Here is an 8,819-nt window from a genome sequence, read left to right as displayed (position 1 = left end):
TGAATGAAGTTTTGAGGCCTTTCATAGGCTTGTTTGTGGTTGTTTATTTTGATGATATTCTGATTTACAGCAAGTCTAGGGAAGAGCATTTGGAACATTTGCATGCTATTTTTGATGCTTTGCGCGCTGCCCGCTTGTTTGGTAACTTGGACAAGTGCGACTTCTGCACACAACGTGTTTCGTTTCTTGGCTATGTTGTTACTCCGCAGGGCATTGAGGTGGACAGCAGCAAGATTGACGCCATCCAGAGCTGGCCCACGCCAACAACAGTTACGCAGATTCGGAGTTTTCTTGGGCTTGCAGGTTTCTACCGATGGTTCGTGCGTGACTTCAGCTCCATTGCCGCCCCGTTGCATGAGCTCACCAAGAAGGGCGTTCCTTTCTCCTGGGGTGTGGCACAGGACGAGGCATTCACCATTCTAAAAGATAAGTTGACACATGCCCCCTTACTACAGCTACCTGATTTCAATAAGATGTTTGAACTTGAATGCGATGCTAGTGGTATTGGGTTAGGCGGTGTTTTGCTGCAAGCGGGCAAGCCAGTTGCTTACTTTAGCGAAAAATTAAGCGGTGCTAGTCTGAATTATTCCACTTATGATAAGGAGCTTTTCGCTTTGGTTCGCACACTTCAAACATGGCAGCACTATCTTTGGCCTCGTGAGTTTATAATTCATTCTGATCATGAGGCATTAAAACATATTCGTAGCCAAACTAATCTGAACCGTCGGCATGCTAAGTGGGTCGAATTCATAGAGTCTTTTCCTTACATCATCAAACACAAGAACGGGAAAGACAACATTATTGCTGATGCTTTGTCGCGTAGATACACCATGCTGTCCCAGTTAGACTTTAAAATTTTTGGTTTACAAACTGTGAAAGAACAATACGCCGATGATCCTGGCTTTAAGGACATCATGCTGCATTGCAAGGATGGTAAACCATGGGGTAAATTCCATGTAACCGATGGGTTTTTGTTCCGCGCTAACAAGCTATGTATTCCCGCAAGCTCGGTTCGTCTTTTGCTGTTGCAGGAAGCGCATGGTGGCGGCCTCATGGGACACTTTGGCGTTTACAAGACACAGGAGATTTTGGCCGCGCACTTCTTTTGGCCCCAGATGCGCCGCGACGTGGAGCGTTTCGTTGCACGCTGCACCACGTGCCAGAAAGCTAAGTCACACCTGAACAACCACGGTTTGTATATGCCGTTACCTGTCCCTACTTCTCCTTGGCTAGATATTTCTATGGATTTTGTTTTGGGCTTACCTCGAACTAAGAAGGGGAGGGATAGTATCTTTGTGGTTGTTGATCGATTCTCTAAAATGGCTCACTTCATACCATGTCATAAAACTGATGATGCTAGCAGCGTTGCTGAGTTGTTCTTTCGCGAGATTATTCGTTTACATGGTGTTCCAAATACAATAGTCTCAGATCGCGATGCTAAGTTCCTAAGTCATTTTTGGAGATCTCTTTGGAATAAACTAGGAACTAAATTGCTTTTCAGCACCACTTGTCACCCACAAACAGATGGGCAAACTGAGGTTGTGAACAGAACCTTATCTACCATGCTTAGGGCTGTGTTAGACAAGAATCTGAAACTTTGGGAGGATTGTTTGCCCCATGTCGAGTTTGCTTACAATCGTGCTACACATTCCTCCACGAAAATGTGCCCTTTTCAGGTTGTCTATGGTTACATTCCACGGGCGCCAATTGACTTGCTGTCCTTTAACCCTTTGGACGCCCCACATGTCGATGCTATTGCACGTGTTCAACAAATGTTGGACATCCATGAGCAAACACAGCAGAACATTGCGCACACTAATGCTAAAAATCAGGCTGTTGGTAGTAAAGGACGTAAACTTGTTACTTTTGAACCTGGTGACTTGGTTTGGTTGCATTTGCGCAAGGATCGCTTTCCTAGTTTGCGCAGGTCTAAGCTGATGCCCCGTGCTGCTGGTCCCTTCAAGGTGTTAAAGAAAATCAATGATAATGCTTATATACTTGACCTGCCTGCAGACTATGGTGTTTCCTCTAGTTTTAATGTTGCAGATTTGAAACCATATGCGGGCGAGGGTGAGGAGATGCCGTCGAGGACGACTTCGATTCAAGAAGGGGAGGATGATGAGGACATCAACACCGACACGGGAATGGCTACTCCAACTGAACCAGCACAGGCGCCACCAGGACCCATCACTCGAGCTCGTGCACGTGAATTAAACTTCGTGATGATTTTGAAGAATGAAGGACCAGAAGTTTCCTAAGTGCATGCGCCATCTATGCTCATGATGAACCTGCCCAGAATAATGTCTAGGTGCTGCGCCACCTATGTGTTTTTAGTTTTGTCAAGAAATAACCAGGAAGGTGCTGCACCATCTAAATCAGGAAAGGGAATCAATGAGATGGTGTGTGGCTGTTTGGGCGCCTATTCCTTGCCTTGTGGGCAGGCTGGGCGTCCTCCTTCCTCCCTCCTCCCCCCTATTTAGCCAAGGGCTGCGCCCCCTCTTTGGCTTGGGTTTTGTTTTGCTTAAGTTAGCCATTGCTACTTCCGAAGCTTCGTCTTCGTGTAATTCAGAACCCCACCTTCGAGTAATATTCAGGGTTGCTCGCCTCAAATTCTTGCTTGTTCTTCGATTGCATGCAGGAATTGATCTTCGTGATCAGGTTGATCTCGCACCAGCAAGGTCAATAACCATCGGGAGTTGGTTCAGCGATTGCTAAGGCGCCACGGACTTGTTCGTCGTAGTCGGATCGCGAGGGTCGACACCCACCAAATCGTAGTTATCCTCCACTCACCGAAAGATCGGGTACTCCAGCTCTATCAGTCATGTAGACTTTTTCCATCTAGTAATGTTGGATTTAATTGGGTGTGATAAGGTTTTATTTCAGTTAAATGAAATAAAGCCCAAATCCTATAAAATGCTAGGTGTATTGAAGGTTTAGTCCCCCATAGAAAATATAATGGACTCAAGATCTTAATTTTACTAGTTTCCATCTGAGTCTATATGTCAATCCTTACTAGACTTTGTTAGGGAATAAGATCAGAAACTCTCAGAATAACGAGAAATACCATATATATAAGAATGAAAAGTGAGAAGAATTTTTTTCATGAGAATCATAAAATTATTGGACTACTGATAAGGATTTGAAAAAAATAGGAAAAAGAGACAAAACAAAACGAAAATGAAAAGATAAAACCTGCTCTATGAGAGGGAAAATGGATGAGAAGCCGGGGCGGCTGGGCCTACTTAGCTAGGCATGTCCGCACTTGCGATCAGTTCGGCCCATGAAGAAAGCGCAGTGGGGTGACATGGGCCTTGTGCGATAGACTGACTATGAGTTGGGCCGAGCTATACATTGGTTATATATCAATATATCTGGAGAGAATTCCTTATTTGACATCAGACAAATGACCCATTCCTTTCTTGGCCCTCAAAAAAATTCAGTTCGATATTTGATACCGAGTTCAACTTTCATTCCTTATATGACACTCCGTTAGATTTTCCATCCGTGAGTCGTTAACTGCCATGTGAAAAGACGATTTTGCCCCTATGGGTCCCACCACCCTTCTCCCTCCTCTCCTCCCCTTCTCCCTCCTGTCCATGCCCGTATAAACAGCACACCGGCGGTGGAGAAGACAGGCGCGTCGCGGCCCCCGTCGGCCATCCCCGCCGCTGCGGCCGGAGCCCCCTCCCTCCTCCGACGAGCCACGCCGTCAACCACCGACAGAGCTCGCTCGGTTGCATCATGCCCTGGGACAGCGGACATCGGGGCCCCCTTGGCGGGGGGTGGCCACCCGCCCCACCGGCACAGCACCCTGCGGGGGGCGCCGTCGCTCCGCCCCTGCGGCGTGGGGGAGGGGCATGGAGGAGGAAGGCGCTGAGGGCTGGTGCCGCCACCAGCGAGAAAGAGGCAGCTAGGGTTCTGTCGAGCCCCCGTGGATCGCCGGGAGGACGCAGCGCAGGGGAAGCTGCGCCGGCGTCCACCAGCGGGGCCCAGTCATGCCGCTCTGTGGCCGGGGACGACCATCGATGGGGCGCACGCGCAGCGCTGCGCTGCGTGCTGAGGGAGCCGTCGCTCTAGCCATCCGACGTCGCTGGGCCTGGCAGACACGCTAGCATGTCGGGAGAGAGGGAGAGGGCGGGGAGAGGGAGGAAGGAGGAGGACGGCCGCTGCTACTCTGAGGACCTGTTGTCGTCGCTCGCGTGACGAGAGAGGGAGTGGAGGGAGGGGGCGCGGACAGGAGGAATACGGGCGCGGACAGGAGGGAGAAGGGGAGGAGAGGAGGGAGAAGGGTGGTGGGGCCCACATTGGTAAAATCGTCTTTTCATATGGCAATTAACGGCTCACGGATGAAAAATCTAACGGAGTGTCATATAAGGAATGAAAATTGAACTCGGTGTCAAATATGTAACTGAAATTTTTTTGAAGACCAAAAAAGAAACGGGACATTTGTCTAGTGTCAAATAAGGAATTCTCTCATATATCTGTGTGTATTTTTCTTTGTGGGAATCTATCAATAACTCTGTTTGATCGTGACGACCTAGCACCCACGACTGACGACACGACGCCATCGTGGTAGCCGCCGCCGCCACTGACGATGACCAAGACGAGGTGATCCTTTTAACCCGGTCTCCGCATTGATCTGCTTTCTTTGTGTTCGCCGCAGCTTTATTCTCTTGGCATGATAAATCCACTTAGAAAATATCTTAGTTGTTATAGGTTAATTTGCATGTTCGATTGACCAAGGTTAATTATACTTTTTAATAATAATAAATATAACTATGTCTATCTCGGCCATTATAGAGACGTTTGTACGGGTAGGATAAGCATTCGTGTGTTTGGACATGTGTGTGAGTATTTGCATTGAAAGCGTGATGATTGTCTTCGCCTACATCCCTTGCCGCCGTTTGGTTTGTGACGAAGTTAACTCACAGTTTGGTTTGGGACGAGGTTAACTCGCTGACAGGTTCCACGTTTTAGGAGCGTGCGACTTCGCTGGCATCGTTCTCGCCCCTACCATGCACCATCCGCACCTGGTGGCTCCCGCCGCCTCGCCGCGCCACCTGACTCCCGCACCCGCTTCTCGACCCCGCCCTCTCATAACTACTAACAGGACGTCCTCACCGTCAGCTCCACCCAACTGTCATCTTCCACCGCCCCCGTGGGCGGTGCCGACCTGCCCCGCCACCGTCTCTCCTGCCACCGCTGCGGTGTCGCGACCACCACCCCCAAAGTGCCGATGATTGAAACCCCTCACGAAACCGAAACCATAACCCATCGCGTGTTTGAGTTTACTTTTGGTTTTGTATAACAGAATATGGTGCACTAAATTGATTATTATATGATTCACTAAACTGATTATTGTGTGTTGTGTTTAGATGCAGATCTTCATGAAGGGGTTCGCTGGCATACACTACACCATCGAAGTGGAGTCCTCTGACACGGTTGATAGCCTCAAGGCAAAGGTTGAGGAGTTGGAGGGCGTTCCTGCTAAGCAGCAGCGCCTTCTTATCGGTGGTCAGCAGCTTGAGGATGGGCACAAACTTTCCAAATACAAAGTCGTGGATTTTGCCACCGTGCACCTTGTCTTGCGTCTTATTTCTTGTCGTCGGTGTCCATCCTGTACTGACAGGTATGTCTACGTACAGACTGTTATATTCGTAGGAACAACTGGGAGTAGGTTTTATGGGTTGATTCATTTCTATTTGGCTTAGAACAACCAACAACATGAACTAGAGAGAGAGTAGAGTGCCATACCTTCGGGCTTGGCAAAGGAGGAAGAAATCGCCATGTCGGTGATGTAGGGCGTCGGGAAGGCGGCGGCGGTGGACTTCCCGTCGCTTGCAGCATCCCTATCGATCGGTCTAGGGTTGGGGTAGAGGTGGGGCGTCTGGCGGCTTAGGAGAACCTCCTACCTTGTATCCTGGCCCCCACCTCCATTTTATTGTGCTGTGCGACGGGTGCCCACTAACCATAGAGCGGTTGGGCGCCCCTGACCAGGGCTCAAATCCAAGGGCCCAATTGGCCATTGGGCCAATTGGTGGAGATCAAACTAATATTCTCCCTCTTGATCCCACCTTATTCCTTAAACTTAACTTACTTACTTTATCTTATTCACATTCCATCATAGATCAGTGTATAGAGCATGCCTTATCGTCACGATCTATTGTCATTAGATTAAACAGCTACAGCGCACCTCTCTGTTTTGAAACAGATACTCAACTAGGCCCTTAGTATCCAGAAATCATAGGATTTTTCATAAACCCATGTCGACTGTATGCTCTCTGAGCGCACTGGGTGGTTAGCCTTTGGTAAGCGGATCCACAAGTACTTATGTGCTCCATGCTTTCAAAATGTTTATGGATTTTCTCCTTTACAACATATAACTTAGTGTCAATGTGTTTGGCAGCACACTTGACATGTTGTCTTAGGAGTTAACTTACTTTAAATGGTTATTGCTATTGTCTACCATTATCAAATCCGGGTACAAATTTCCTTACTCTCCTTTTGTCTGTTTCTTAAGCCTCATGACAAGCTATACTATGGTATGCATCACTGATGATACCACAACTATTTTCTTGGAGCTTTTCCATAATAATACTCCAACTGCGAGTGTTAGCAACCGCTATGGATTTCACTACACATCTCGCCAAGACTTAACTTTTTGTACCCTCAACTATTTGAGAGTACTTATTCTTTCTTACTCAACATGAGGCCTATTATACTTTGCAAAATTGTAAGACATTATTAAATCAATTCCAGTGATCTATATCTAAACTGGACTTCTACCAAAATATCCCGGATACATAAACTACGTCAGGGTAAGTTCTTACTTGTACTTGTACACTCATCAAGCTTCTAACAGTTGAAGCATATGGAACCATGTTCATTTGATCGATCTCATATCGGTTCCTAGAACACTTAAAGTTCCCATAACTATTACCCTTGACTATAGGAGCATGCGTAGGTTTACTCGCATGCATACTTTATTTCTTTAGAATCTTTTCTAAGTATGCCTTTGCGATAGTCCTAATACCTCATTTTCTTCTATCTCGGTGAACTTTGATTTTTAGAACCAATGACTCTTCACCAAAATCATTCACATTGAAACTTGAGGACAAAACTTCTTCTTCTCCAATGATAGATTAACATCACTACTAGTGAGTAGAATGCCATCTATTCACAGGATGTGAAAAATAAGTTTTCCATTCTTGAACTTCGTATAAACGCTATTGTCCTTCTCATTTTCTTTAAACTCAAACTTTCTTATCATTATTTTATCAACTTCAAGTACTACTGTCTAGAGACTTACTTTTGACCCATAAATGGATTTCTACAAGCGGCATCCCATATGTTCTTTTCTTCCATGATAAAAACATTTTGGGTTATGCCATGTAAACGTTTTCATATAAATCCCCATTTAGGAATGCTGTCTTTACATCCATCTGATGTATTTCTAAATCATAATGTGCCATGAACACCATTATGATTCTAAAAGAGTCCTTGCATAAGACTAGAGAGAAAACTCTCATTGTAATCTTTTCATTCTCTTTGCGTAAAGCATATTGCTACAAGTCGTGCTTTATATTTTTCTACATTCTCTTTGGAGTCAAAATTTGTCTTGTAGACCCATTAGCAGCCTACTGTTTTGGCTCCATTAGGAATTACATCTAAGTTCTAAACATTGTTGGTATTCATCGAATTCATTTCAGCTTCCATAGCTTCTTGCCATTTAAACAAGTAAACGCTTCTCATGGCTTCTTCAAATGAGGTGGGATCATCCTCCATTTGAATTTCTTTACTAACATAAACTTCATAGTCATCAGAAAACTGGTTTACCTTTGAGACCTTCTGGGGCCTTAGCAACTGGCACTTTTATATGGGGCTGTTGTTGCTCTTCATTGCCAAGAGACAATTGATTCTACAGGTTCCTATATAACAAGATCTTATTTACATTATTCATCTTCTTCGAAGAGCTAACAACAGGTGTTGTATTAGGTCATACAATATCAACAGGTATTGAGAAAACTTGTTGGTCCTGAGTCACTAGAGTGGGCACACAGTTCCTCTTCTCTTCAAGTCTTAGGTCTCCTACATACCTCTACATACCATGCTCCCCAAGATCTTCCCATCTTTTCTAAAGATAGTGTATCTTCAAACATCTTATTTTGGGTTTAATTCATTTAAACTCTCATATGGCGCTTTAAGCACCACCTTAACATATTTGACGCTGACTATGCTATCTTTCATGTCGGAACTTTAAAGTCCTAGGAATTTAGCTATTTCTCTGCTTAGGGGTATCATTATTATGACTGTTGTACTCCTCCGACGGTCGCATTACATCTTAATTAATCTTATCTCACTCTTGATGAAGAGTATCTTTCTTAATTGAATCTTGATATTTCTCCCCTTCGAAATATGGCATGAACTTTACTGACCATAATTTTGATAACTATTCAGAAAGCTTGTAAACGAGAAGACACTTATAACTTCATTCACATAATTATGTCATGTAAACAAAGTTATTTCTTGATCCATTTAGGAGTACACTTTCCTTAATTCACTTTAAGAACTCAATGAGGTCTTTCATTAGCGATACTTTTGCAAGTCACACTTGCATCTTTTCTTATCTTTTGGTTAGTATTGACCATGACTATGCATTTCTATTGTGCCAAGGTCAATACTAGGACAACATAAGAGCTACCCAAATTTCTCTCGCAATGCGGGATACAAAACATGTGAATCATCACAAAACTTCTCCCGCCATGCTGGATGGACTAGTATAATTATTATGCCAAAACTTCTCCCCATGTGGGATACAT

The sequence above is a fragment of the Miscanthus floridulus genome, chromosome 2, assembly GCF_019320115.1.
Source record: "Miscanthus floridulus cultivar M001 chromosome 2, ASM1932011v1, whole genome shotgun sequence".
NCBI lineage: Eukaryota > Viridiplantae > Streptophyta > Magnoliopsida > Poales > Poaceae > Miscanthus > Miscanthus floridulus.
The sequence above is the reverse complement of the archived record's forward strand: the minus strand, read 5'-3'. Positions refer to the sequence as shown.